This window comes from Tursiops truncatus, chromosome 2 (assembly GCF_011762595.2).
Source record: "Tursiops truncatus isolate mTurTru1 chromosome 2, mTurTru1.mat.Y, whole genome shotgun sequence".
Taxonomy (NCBI): Eukaryota; Metazoa; Chordata; class Mammalia; order Artiodactyla; family Delphinidae; genus Tursiops; species Tursiops truncatus.
Window position 1 is genome coordinate 82,377,386 of NC_047035.1, and position 14,942 is coordinate 82,392,327.

General features: G+C 38.3%; 1 protein-coding gene across 7 annotated transcripts in view; it reads right to left on the reverse strand.

The window, feature by feature from the left end:
* RASGRP1 (RAS guanyl releasing protein 1) overlaps positions 1–14,942 on the reverse strand; it is a 1,027,205-nt gene that overhangs the window by 676,484 nt on the left and 335,779 nt on the right. The window lies entirely within an intron of this gene.

Here is a 14,942-nt window from a genome sequence, read left to right on the forward strand (position 1 = left end):
TTCTTATGCTCTCCTGCCCCTGAGCTTCCCTATAGAAACACTTAAAGAGACATATTAGCCTGTTGACTTGTCTGCTACTCACACTCAACTCTGAACTCCACGAGGAAAAGGTCCACTGTTCCAAATTCATCACTATATCCACAGTGCTTAGAACAGTACCTGTTGTAGAGTAGGTACTGAATATATCTTGATGTCAGAAAGTACATGCAATTATACCAGGAATGAGAGAGTATGGAAAGATTAAGATGGCAGCTATGAGTTGAGATTCCATGAGATGATGAGCCCTTAGGTGAGGCTTATGACAGTTGAAGTAGAGGAGAATATATGTCATAGAAATCAGATGTGGAGAAATTTCAAGATCGAGCATCATGAATATAAATTTTGAAGTCACTGAGAGTCATGGTTATAGGATTTCTCCTATAAATATGGCAGCTCAGTCATATATAAGGGTCTGATGATTTGTTGAGCCTTTTTAGAAAATCCCTGTGAGAACACTCCCCAAACTACTTGGTCCTATATTCAATGATTTGATATCTTTTTTAAATGGAAGTTTAAAGACCAGAATGGCACTCTTAGAGACAGAGGTACAAGCCTAGAACAAGAGTTCTTTGGACTGAATGTCAAAGTTCACTGTAATAGATGTTGACCTACCATTTATAAAGGTTTGCTCCTGAATCTGGAATTCTGCAGTTCAGTTGAGAGTGAAGGACAATTCAAACCAGTTTCTCAACAGACACTAATCATGAGTTGTAGCAGTATTATACCATTCATCACATCAACAACTCCACCCCATTATAAAAGGAAAGCTCACCTCTCTCCCCAACCCTGTTCCTCCAGCATCTCGTATCGTTCTAGTCTTTTAATTCCACTATATCACACTTCAACTTTCCGTATCCAATTTCAATTCCAACCACCATTCCACACACAAGGCAACACTGTAAATCACTGACCCTTTTTCTAGAATCATTTTAAATCAAAGAGGTAAGTTTTAGGGTATACTCCACTCACCCCAAACAATGAAAAATAATGTAAACTGAAATAACACATAATAGGATTTGAAACATTATATTGAATAACTTCCTGTGAAAGTAATCTGGTTCAATAGAAGATAAAAGCCAAAAATGAAATAAAAACTAACAAAGTTGAAAGATCCCTTCAAATACAAGAAAAAGCTCTGGCATATTTGGGGTTAAAGATGACAAGCAATCTAATAGATTTTCCAGTGTCCCAGGTTGCTAGATAGTTCTGGTATAGGAGACCCAATTAGGAAGAGGCAGAAGGATCATAGAAAGAGGGAAAAGTAAGCATACTAACATTCTACATTGAGATTGGACTCTGGATAGAAGCTTTATAGAATGGTGAAAGCTGTTCTGACAAGCAGTATTTAAATATATTCACATTCTTGCTGGTCATTCCTCTTCTTAGATAAAATGACTGTAGGGATAAAATGATACAGACCATTTTACAAATGAGCAAAGTTATATATTCCCTTAATAATTATGACAGGAACAGTTAATGTATGCAGCTGTTCATACTCCATTGAGCAACCAGATCTATAAGCCATGGTGTTTGAGTCCTGGTGGTACCAATTTTTAGCTCCCTGGTCCATACTGTGTAGATAGTGTAAAAATACACCACCCGACCTATTTTTCTGAACAGATGTTCTGAATGGGTTTATATCATGAAGGCGGTGAGCTGATGTGATAACCTACATTGATAAACAGCTTTTGTTTAAGGTACGATATGAAGATCAAGTTAGTCAGGATTTGTCAAGAAGAACAAAGACTAGTCTCTTCTGGAATTCTGTGTTCAATATGACAATGGTTACAAATTTGTTCCTCGCATGAGGTGATGTTTTCCTAAGGATATTTAACAGTATTTAGCCAACAATTAATTGGCATTGCATCAAAAGAAACACCTGTGTTCCTGCTAATTTGGTATGGTTTCTTAATCACATTGACAGGAAGCTAACAAAGCATGGGATATAGTAGCAGAGAAAACTTAGCAGAGCTCAGATTTATATCACACTGTTTAACAGGATCTATAATGGATCCTAATTTGCTTACATTTTTTATTGAAACTGAAAGAGCAAAATAAATCCATTATCCTCAACTGGGAACAGGTAGAAGCTAGAATATATCACTTGAAGGGAGAAAGAGCTTCACTCAAAAAAATAGATATCATTTAATAAGAGAGTAAGAACAACTTTTCAGGCAAATGGTGAGGCAGTGTGTGAGACATAGCAAGAACAGTTCCTCTGAGGAGGATAATAGTCCACATAACCATAGAGGCTTCTGTGACTAAAGGAGGAAAGGAATAATGAACCATCTAGATGCTGCCTTCTGTGACGGTACAGGAATCCCGAAGCTTGGGAACATCAGAAGATACATCGGATTTCTGCAGGAGAACCTTCACTGATTCCTTAAATTATCTATCATCTTCCCATTTTAATCTGTTATTTGTATCTAACTCTCTTTACAGTAAGTTTGGGGTCTGATTCATCTTTGAGGTCCCCATAGCACCTATTACAATGTTTTATATATAGAGTGTGTGTATGTGTGTGTGTGTGTGTGTGTGTATATATATATATATATATATATATATACAGTAAACATTTATATATTCTAAGAATTGACTTAATATGCCAGTACTTTTAATGAATTCCACCATCAAGGTAAATCTTTATTCTATGTCTATAAATTTATTCAGATCCAAGTGTGGAAAGTTACATTCATCATTCATTCATTTATAATGGGTACTTACCAAGTATTTGCCGTATACTATGAGTCCTATGGGACAATAAACAGATGTTAAAGGCAAGATCTTCACTAAGGACTTATAAATGAAAATAGCTTCCCAACTAGTGGGGAAATTCTATTTTGACATTAATAACCTAATTAAATCTCAATCCAATTTAATCCGTACTTAATTGGTTGCTTTCCAGCCCAGCATATTCATTAATAGAGCGTGAGGGAATGGCTTTTAGAGACGGGTGAAATGAGTCTATCTCAATCCAATTTAATCCGTACTTAATTGGTTGCTTTCCAGCCCAGCATATTCATTAATAGAGCGTGAGGGAATGGCTTTTGGAGACGGGTGAAATGAGCTCTATCTACACAGCTTGGCAACAAGACACAGGCCAGTACCAGTTACCCTCTGTCCTTAGCCGACATGTGCCTAGCAGAAAGTCCTCATACCATGGTCATGTTTTTGTATAAAAGGACAACTGACCTGTGAGGTATGATGAGGGAAAGCGAGATGAACAGAAGAAGGGAGAGAAGAAGGGAAAATGCATGGCCATGGATTCTCTTAAGTCCGTCTCCTTTGGCTTGTTGCTTCTTTGCTCCAGGAAGTTCCACCACTGAGTGAAAAGGCCAGCTATTCAAGGTGAAATAACACCACTTCTTACAGATAACACCATTAACTGATGAAAATATGCTTAAACTCCTCTTCTCAAGGGAGAAGAACGCAGAAGGTAGTGTGTGCCCATGACTAGAGATTTAAAGGGTTAAGTGGAGCAAGAAGACATCTACAGGCTAGGTTATGAGCTGGATACAAAGAATGCAGCTGACAAACATCTGAAATTCTTGAGGCACCAGAACAGCTTTATTCTGAGCAGTCACATCAATAGGAGCCTGAGTTGAACTGATCCCCCCAGTGAGTGACTCAGCAGTTCTGACACTCCCTGTGAGGTCAGCTATCTGCTGGGGAAGAGGAGATCTTTTCAGGTGCATCAGAATGGCCCTGTCTCAAATAACCTTCCCCTGCCTTTATGACAGAGCTTCCACAGACCTGACAGGGAGTTTCTAGGAAAGAGGCCAGAAACCGTGCAATTAGGACCTCAAGGGAGATCCAGCTGGGCCTCACCTCAGACCCTAGCGTTTGATTCAGTATTACCTGAGTCTCAATACTTCTACAGAGATCACTGTTTAACCATTCAAAGAGCTTCCTGCTGTTTCTCCTAGACGGGGACTTCATCTGCTTTGCTGTGCAGACTCCCTAACAGCTGACTGGTTTCTTGACTCCATTCAACTTTTGAAGTTTTGGGGCCTCAAGATGAGAAACTGGATTGTGTCTTTCTGTATCAAGATGGAATCTCACATATAATGAGTAGCTTAACACTCCTCTGAGAGCACTGACTTTCTCTGGAAATATCAAGGCATTGTGTTTTAAGAATGGGTTTAAATCTCCACTCTGCCACTTGTTACTCAGTACTGCCACTGCATTTCGGGGAAACTACTTAAACCTCATGTTCATTACCTGTAAAATAGTGATAATGATATCTAGCCCATTTACACAGTTATTTTGAGAATTCAACGAGATAATGATACGAAAGTGCTATAAAAACAGTAACATCCGAGACAAATACACATTCTTAACATGGTAACTTTTCTTTTGCATGTACCTACTGCTTTTATTTAGCTCTACCACATCCTGCTTTGTATTAAATAACTTTTAAAAATTTCTCTTTTCCCTTTGAGGCAGCAAGTTAGTTAAAGCACCTTGAATCTTTACGTCTCCCAGAGGACCAAGCCTACAGTTTTGCACAGTCAGTGAATACTGGGTGAAGATCCATTATGTGGTAAATGTACCCCTGTGGCACACAGTTTGTAGCTCTGACGGTTGTTTTCATTGCTTAGATTTTTAAAAATACACTTCAAAGGAAAATATCTTACTTATTTCCTCCTCAAGTAGTAACTTCAGGCAGTATTCAGGAAACTCCCAGGCATAAAATTGTTTCTAGAATGTTATTTATGTCATTTTTAATAGCAATTGCCTATTGGGTGAGGGAGCTTAAGAGTACAACCTTCTCGTTTCAAAATAAATGAGTCATGGGTATTAAATGCACAGCATGGGGAATATAGTCAATAACTATGTAATATCATTTTATGGTGACAGATGACAACAAGATTTATCCTGGTGACCATTTTCAAATGTATGGAAATATCAAATCTCACTCCCTCTTTTGAGAGCACCGGAACCACAACTAACTGCAGAACAACCATCGACAGGAAGACACTAGAGCTCACCAAAAAAGATACCATACATCCAAAGACAAAGGAGAAGCTGCAATGAGATGGTAGGAGTGGCGCAATCACAATAAAATCAAATCCCATAACTGCTGGGTGGGTGACTCACAAACTGGAGAACAATTATACCACAGAAGTGCACCCACTGGAGTGAAGGTCCTGAGCCCTATGTCAGGCTTCCCAACCTGGGGGTCTGGCAACGGGAGGGGGAATTCCCAGAGAATCAGGCTTTGAAGGCTAGTGAGATTTGATTGCAGGACTTCGACAGGACTGTGGGAAAGAGAGACTCCACTCTTGAAGGCACACAAAGTAGTGTGTGCATCAGGACCCAGGGAAAGGAGCAGTGACCCCATAGGAGACTGAACCAGACCTACCTACTAGTGTTGGAGGGTCTCCTGCAGAGGCAGGGGGTGGCTGTGGCTCACTGCGGGGACAAGGACACTGGCAGCATAAGTTCTGGGAAGTAATCCTTGGCGTGAGCCCTCCCGGAGTCCTCCATTAGCCTAGAGCATCCAGTGATGGGTTGTCTCAGGCCAAACAACCAACAGGGAGGGAACTCAGGCCCACCCAACAGCAGACAAGTGGATTAAAGTTATATCGAGCTCTACCCATCAGAGCAATGCCCAGCTCTACCCACCACCAATCCCTCTCATCAGGAAGTCTGCACAAGGCTCTTAGATAGCCTTATCCAGCAGAAGGCAGACAGCAGAAGCAAGAAGACCTACAATCTTGCAGCCTGTGGAATGAAAAACACATTTACAGAAAAAGAGACAAAATGAAAAGGCAGAGGACTATGTCTCAGATGAAGGAACAAGATAGAAGCCCAGAAAAACAATGAAATGAAATGAAGATAGGCAACCTTCCAGAAAAAGAATTCAGAATAACGATAGTGAAGATGATCCAAGACCTCGGAAAAAGAATGGAGACAAAGATTGAGAAGATGCAAGAAATGTTTAACAAAGACCTAGAAGAATTAAAGAACAAACAGAGATGAAGAATACAATAACTGAAATGAAAAATACACTAGAAGAAATCAATAGCAGAATAACTGAGGCAGAAGAACGGATAAGTGGCCTGGAAGACAGAATGGTGGAATTTGCTGCCACAGAACAGGATAAAGAAAAAAGAATGAAAAGAAATGAAGATAGCTTAAGAGACCTCTGGGACAACATTAAATGCACTAATATTCCCATTATAGGGGTCACAGAAGGAGAAGAGAGAGAAAGAAAGGACCCGAGAAAATATATGAAGAGATTATAGTCAAAAATTTCCCTAACATGGGAAAGGAAATAGCCACCCAAGTCCAGGAAGCGCAGAGAGTCCCAGGTAGGGTAAACCTAAGGAGAAACACACTGAGACAAATAGTAATCAAACTGACAAAAATTAAAGAGAAAGAAAAATTATTAAAAGCAACAGGGATGGGCTTCCCTGGTTGAGAGTCCACCTGCCGATGCAGGGGACACGGGTTTGTGCCCCGGTCCGGGAAGATCCCACATGCCACGGAGTGGCTAGGCCCATGAGCCATGGCCACTGGGCCTGTGCGTGCAGAGCCTGTGCTCCGCAATGGGAGAGGCCACAAGAGTGAGAGGCCCACGTACAGCAAAAAAAAAAAAAAAAAAAAAAAGCAACAAGGGAAAAATGACAAGTTACATACAAGGGAACTCCCATAAGGTTAACAGCTGATTTCTCAGCAGAAAATCTACAAGCCAGAAGGGAATGGCATGACATATTTAAAGTGATGAAAGAGAAGAACATACAACCAAGATTACTCTACCCAGCAAGGATCACATTCAGAGTCGATGGGGAAATCAAAAGCTTTACAGACAAGCAAAAGCTAAGAGAATTCAGCATCACCAAAGCAGCTCTACAACAAATGTTAAAGGAACTTCTCTAAGTGGGAAACACAAGAGAAGTAAAGGACCCTCAAAAACTAACACAAAACAATTAAGAAAATGTTAATAGGAACATACATATCGATAATTACCTTACACGTGAATGGAATAAATGATCCAACCAAAAGACACAGATTGGCTGAATGGATACAAAAACAAGACTCATATAGATTCTGTCTAAAAGAGACCCACTTCAGACCTAGGGACACATAGAGAATGAAAGTGAGGGGATGGAAAAAGATATTCCATGAAAATGGAAATGAAAAGAAAGCTGCAGTAGCAATACTCATATCAGATAAAATAGATTTTAAAATAAAGAATGTTACAAGAGACAAGGAAGGACACTACATAATGATCAAGGGATCAAACCAAGAAGAACATTTAACAATTATAAATATATATGCACCCAACATAGAAGCACCTCAATATATAAGGCAAATACTAACAGCTATAAAAGAGGAAATCGACACTAACACAATAATAGTTGGGGACTTTAGCACCTCACTTACACCAATGGACACATCATCCAAAATGAAAATAAATAAGGAAACACAAACTTTAAATGACACAATAGACCAGATAGATTTAATTGATATTTATAGGACATTCCATCCAAAAACAGTGGATTACACTTTCTTCTCAAGTGCACATGAAACATTCTCCAGGATAGATCACATCTTGGGTCACATATCAAGCCTGAGTAAATTTAAGAAAACAGAAACCATATCAAGCATCTTTTCCACAATGCTATGAGATTAGAAATCAATTACTGGGCAAAAAAGTAAAAACCACAAACACGTGGAGGCTAAACAATACATTACTAAATAACCAAGAGAGCACTGAAGAAATCAAAGAGGAAACCAAAAAATACCTAGAGACAAATGACAATGAAAACATAATGATCCAAAACCTATGGGATGCAGCAAAAGCAGTTCTAAGAAGGGAGTTTATAGCAATATAATCCTACCTCAAGAAATAAGAAACATCTCAAATAAACAATCTAACCTTACACCTAAAGGAACTAGAGAAAGAAGAACAAACAAAACCCAAAGATAGCAGAAGGAAATCATAAAGATCAGAGCAGAAATAAATGAAATAGAAACAAAGAAAACAATAGCAAAGATCAATAAAACTAAAAGCTGGTTCTTTGAGAAGATAAACAAAATTGATGAAACATTAGCCAGACTCATCAAGAAAAAGAGGGAGAGGACTCAAATCAATAAAATTAGAAATGAAAAAGGAGAAGTTACAACAGACACCACAGAAATACAAAGCATCATAAGAGTCTACTACAAGCATCTCTATGCCAATAAAATGGACAACCTGGAAGAAATGGATAAATTCTTAGAAAGGTATAACCTTCCAAGACTGAACCAGGAAGAAACAGAAAATATGAACAGACCAATCACACGTAATGAAATTGAAACTGTGATTAAAAATCTTCCAACAAACGTAAGTCCAGGACCAGATGGCTTCACAGATGAATTCTATCAAACTTTTGGAGAAGAGCTAACACCCATCCTTCTCAAACTCTTCCAAAAAACTGCAGAGGAAGGAACACACCCAAACTCATTCTATGAGGCCACCATCACCCCGATACCAAAACCAGACAAAGACACTACAAAAAAAGAAAATTACAGACTAATATCACTGATGAATATAGATGCAAAAATCTTCAATAAAATACTAGCAGACAGAATCCAACAACACATTAAAAGGGTCATACACCATGATCAAGTGGAATTTATGCCAGGGATGCAAGGTTTCTTCAATATACACAAATTAATCAATTTGATACACCATATTAACAAATTGAAGAATAAAAACCATATGATCATCTCAATAGATGCAGAAAAAGATTTTGACAGTATTCAACACCCATTTATGATAAAAACTCTGCAGAAAGTGGGCATAGAGGGAAGCTATCTCAGTATAAAAGGCCATATATGACAAACCCACAGCAAACATCATTCTCAATGGTGAAAAACTGAAAGCATTTCATCTAAGATCAGGAACAAGAGAAGGATGTCCACTCTCACCACTATTATTCAACATAGTTTTGGAAGTCCTAGCCACAGCAATCAAGAACAAAAAGAAATAAAAGGAATGCAAATTGGAACAGAAGAAGTAAAACTGTCACTGTTTGCAGATGACATGATACTATACATAGATAATCCTAAAGATGCCACCCGAAAACTACTAGAGCTATTCAGTGAATTTGGTAAAGTTGCAAGATACAAAATTAATGCACAGAAACCTCTTGCATTCCTATACACTAACAACAAAAGATCAGAAAGAGAAATTAAGGAAACAATCTCATTCACTATGGCAACAAAAAGAATAAAATACCTAGGAATAAACCTACCTAAGGAGGTAAAAGACCTGTACTCAGAAAACTATAAGACACTGATGAAAGAAATCAAAGAAGACACAAACAGATGGAGAGATATAACATGGTCTTTGATTGGAAGAATCAATATTGTGAAAATGACTATACTACCCAGAGCAATCTACAGGTTCAATGCAATCCCTTTCAAATTACCAATGGCTTTTTTTAGAGAATTAGAACAAAAAAATCTTAAAATTTGTATGGAGACACAAAAGACCCCGAATAGCCAAAGCAAACTTGAGGAAGAAAAACACAGCTGGAGGAATCAGACTCCCTGACTTCAGACTATACTACAAAGCTACAGTAATCAAGACAGTATGGTACTGGCAGAAAAACAGAAATACAGATTAATGGAACAGGATAGAAAGCCCAGAGATAAACCCATGCACCTATGGTCAACTAATCTATGAAAAAGGAGGCAAGGATATAGAGTGGAGAAAAGACAGTCCCTTCAATAAGTGGTGCTGGGAAAACTGGACAGCTACACGTAAAAGAATGAAATCAGAACACACCCTAACACCATACACAAAAGTAAATTCAAAATGGATTAAAGACTTAAATGTAAGACCAGACACTATAAAACGCTTAGAGGAAAACAAAGGAAGAACACTCTTCTACATCAATCACAGAAAGATCTTTTTTAACCCACCTCCTAGAGTAATGGAAATTAAAAAAAAAAATGAAACCTAATGAAACTTAAAAGCTTTTGCATAGCAAAGGAAACCATAAACAAGGTGAAAAGACAACCCTCAGAATGGGAGAAAATATTTGCAAATGAAGCACCTGACAAAGGATTAATCTCCAAAATATCTAAACAGCTCATGCAGCTCAATATTAAAAAAACAGACAACCCAGTCAAAAAATGGGCCAAAGACCTTAAGAGACATTTCTCCAAAGAAGACATGCAGATTTCCAAGAGGCACATGCAAAGCTGCTCAACATCACTAATCATTAGAGAAATGCAAATCAAAACTACAATGAGGTATCACCTCACACCAGTTAGAATGGGCATCATCAGAAAATCTACAAACAACAAATGCTGGAGAGGGTGTGGAGAAAAGGAAACCTCTTTCACTGTTGGTGGGAATGTAAATTGATACAGCCACTATGGAGAACAGTATGGAGGTTCCTTAAAAAACAAAAAATAGTATTACCATATGACCCAGCAATCCCACTACTGGGCATATACCCAGAGATAACCATAATTCAAAAAGACACATGCACCCCAATATTCATTGCAGTACTATTTACAATAGCCAGGTCATGGAAACAACCTAAATGCCCATTGACAGACGAATGGATAAAGAAGATGTGGTACATATATACAATGGAATATTACTCAGCCATAAAAAGGAATGAAATTGAGTTATTTGTAGTGAGGTGGATGGACCTAGAATCTGTGTTACAGAGTGAAGTAATTCAGAGAGAGTAAAACAAATACCGTATGCTAACAGATATATATGGAATCTATATGGGTGCTAATTTATTCTTCTCACATAGTGGGGTTTAAGGATAGAATCTAATATAAATGACTTAAGAAATTAAGGTTAATAAGTTAATAAAAGTTAATAAAATGCTGAATTACTTGATGAAATTAAGTAATAAAAAAGCTGGATCTATATTTTTAAACAAACAAGTCAAAATAGGATGTGGGGAGGAAAAGTGCATATAAATGAGCTAAATTCTTAATCTTCCACAGCTGGAGCTAGTGGATATTACTAAAAGTGGATAAATCATTGAATGGAGGTAAATGCTCATTTCTTACAATTATATTTCAATGTAGTTGAAACGATCAGGGAAAATTACTAGAAGCAGGGGTACAGGGTGGTATAAATGACATGTAGTTTTATTATACGTTGTTCTATAAATTTTCATTTTACATGTACATATATTAAATTTACAATATATTAATGTATTTTGAAAAGAACTATTACTAAATATAATAAGAAAGTTTAAAATCAGTGAGAAAAACAGCAACTATCCAATGAAAGGTAGGTTTAAGGATATGACAAGCTAATTACATTGCAGACCATAAATGGCTAATAACCAAACCCATGGAATTATGCTTAACCCCTCTCATAATTAAAGAAATGCAAATATGATCTGCATACCTAGGTGACAAAGATTTAAAAATTACATATTGGTTGGCAAATATAAAATTGTATTGGCAAGCCTACAGAAAAGAATTCTGTTACACCATTATCAATACATATTTTTGGAGGACAGTATCTGTTAAACTTTAAAACATGCATATTACCCAGCAATTCCACAGTTTTAGAGATGTTATAAAGATAAATATGCACGGACGTTTTTGGTGGTATTATATTTAAATAGAAACAAAAAAAGTAAAAGAACAACAGCAACAGGTGCAAAGCAAACATTAGTGGTCTTCAACAAGGGACAGGTTCAATAAATTTCAGCACATTCATACAATATACATACAAAGTATATTGTACTGGCACTAAAAATAGTAAAGAGAATCACAATATGCTAGCACATCCACAAAACACTAGTAATGGAAAATTTTCCAGAAAAGTTTGGATAATGGGATTCTATTTGTGTAAAAAATTCTGGAATATTGTAAATATCAAGAGAAAATATATTGGGACAAAGGGATACTCTGCAGCATATGAATAAGGCCATATGTAGGGAAAAGGGGGAGGAGGCACTTTTACTTTTTACTTCATATAATTCTCAATTTTTATATTTTCCAGTGACCATTAATTACATTATTTTATTTTTAAGAAACTTTAAAAAAGTCTCAGTGAAGAACTGTGAAACACAAAATTAAGCCTAGTTATGTCTGATCTATATTTCTTGGCAGCCCTGACTCTCCCCAGCATGGAACAGAATGATTTGCAGACAGCAGACATTTGTGCAATATTCTCTGGACGATAAATGAAAGTGTGAGGGATTGAAACCTGAGATAGTCAACCATGTATTTATAATTCTGTCACATTAAAACCATTTTACTGTTATTAAATTTAAGAAAAGCTAATTCTCATAAAGGATAACAGTGAAGACATCTCATTGATCCATATTTATATCTTAAAGAAAGTGTAGGTCTCAAATAAAGCTTTTGTGTGAGTGTGTTTCTAGGTTCCCCTGTCCACAAACCCATGTTAGGTGTACACTTGGAACCCCTGGAAAATAGGGTCCTGATTAAATGAAAGCCCTTAGGAAATGTTTAGAGAGAGGTAGTACAGGAGAATAGCATTCAAGACAAATGGCTCATTTCCACTTTAGAAGGACACAGAGACAGAGGCCGTACGGACAGAGAACACATTCTGCCTTTTCAGTCGTCATTGTTGGTCACAGGAGGCAACTGTAATTCAGTAGAAAGAAATAAACATAATATAGAGTTGTCCTGGCTTCAGTGTCTTCCAAAATCAGGAAACAACAAGTCTGATTGTGACATCAAACTCCAGAGGAAGCCAGTTCGTTTCTTGTTTGCTTTGGTCTAACACATGACTATGATGATTAACTCTATGCCCCATTCTCTCCAGGGCACGAGACTTTGGTCCTTCCTCACCTACAAACAGAATCAGGATGTATCCTGTAGTTAGCCAAAAACATCTGGCCTTGAGTAAGACACACTCCACCAAACGCACATACTGCACTTTGGTGAGGGAGCTATGAGGGAAGGGGATCAGAGAGGAGTCAGCAGGGGATTCTGACATCCCCTGGCTTATAACAAATCCCAACAGATGCTAATATTCATAGGCAATGCAGGGGGGAGAAAGTAAGAAGACACCCATGAAAGACATTAATCTTCTCCATCATAAACAGCTTCAGGAAAACAATACCAAGTGCCAAGTGAGACAAAGGGGAAAAAATGTAAAAGGAATGAAATCTTTAGTGCAAAAGAAGACCTCTTAGACTGTTCTTGTTACACAACAGACACAGAGGGGGGAGGAACTGTGGTAAAGGAAACATCTGAAGATGGCTGATAACAGGGCTATAGACATGCATTTGAAGAGGTGTTCCAAAGCATCTGTTTGTACCCCTGTCTTTTTACCTACTAGTGAGCATAAATATGTTTCCATTTCAAATGGAAACCATATTGATTATAAATTTTTCCCCAGCCCTTGGCCAGGCCACTTGGTAAAAGGAAAAGTGAGTAATTATATTAACAGACATTGTGGCTCTATCTTCCTTAAAAAAAAAAAGAAAATCCTACTTCTAAAGAGGAGGAAAATTATCGTCATCTTGGAAAATGGTTCCAGGAGAAAAGGGAGAGAAGGAATGAGGGCACATGTTCATTACTTTTTCCAGACGCAAGGTGATGTCCCATTTATGTCGGAGAAGACAGTATCTGTACTCTAATAAAAGCCAAAACTACAATCAGAAAAGGGTAATCTTTGACACTGGTAACTGATCTGACAGACTTTTCCTAAAGCGATTGAAACAGCCATATAGTACGCTATGGCACTGAGCATCAAGTAAACTCTTCTCTAAATGTATGAAAATCAGTCAGCAACATTGTTCAGGCTCCGATTCATCTGGTAATTTATGTGCTGCTCCGATAATTACTATCATGAATATTGCTCATTATTATAAGCTAAAAATATGATTGCTGGAAAGGATATCTACCCAATTTACTCACTTCACAGGTAAGGAACTGGCAATCAGGTGACACTGGGCAAGAGAGAAACCAAAACAATGTTCTTTCAACCCTGCTCAGTGTGTTTCCCATTACACTCACCTAAGTGAATTATCTATGCCACAAAACTGAGCCCTTTTATACACTACCATATCCAGAGGTCAACTTTCAAACCTAGGTTTATCTTTCCCATGCCAACTGGTATGTGTGGCTGAAAATATTCTAAGAAATTTATTCCTGTTTTTCTCTCTCTCTGAATTTTTCACTTTACCCTAGTCAAATCAAGAAAGGCTGGGCTTCCCTGGTGGCGCAGTGATTGAGAGTCCGCCTGCCGATGCAGGGGACACGGGTTCGTGCCCCGTCCGGGAAGATCCCACATGCCGCGGAGCGGTTAGGCCCGTGAGCCATGGCCGCTGAGCCCGCGCGTCCGGAGTCTGTGCTCCGCAACGAGAGAGGCCACAACAGTGAGAGGCCCGCGTACCGCGAAAAAAAAAAAACAACAACAACAAAGAAAGGCTCTGTGTTTCAGTGCCTCAGGTAGATAGATAACTGAGCAGAAATAAAAACAGCATGAAAAACTTCCTGAATTATATTTTCAAAAGCTTAAGCTCATTGAGCAGGAGAGAGTTTGATGAAAAAAGCATGGAGGTTTGGAAAAAACACATGAGACAAAGGAGTTTTGCCCCTAAACTAAAGGAGAGAAACTCCCCTGCTGGGGGCAGGTCTATAGGACTCAGGCCTGCTTCACAGCAAAATTCCAGAATGAACTTCCAGTTGTCTCCAGAGGGAAGAGTCAATGACCAGTGGGATTTCCTGCCCTGAGGAACATCCCTGTGAGCTGAGTGTGGCAAGGAGCAACAAAGAGCCCTGGATCCAGAGGGTCGTGTTGATAAGGAGGATATTCGAAGAGGCAGTGAGATGAGTACAGATGCCTCCTCCCCAACTCCCCTGATGGCTTGTTGCCTGATGCTTTGTACTGATGGTTCTGGAACCTTGACATGATCCAGTGGGAGAGGTGGCAAAGACTG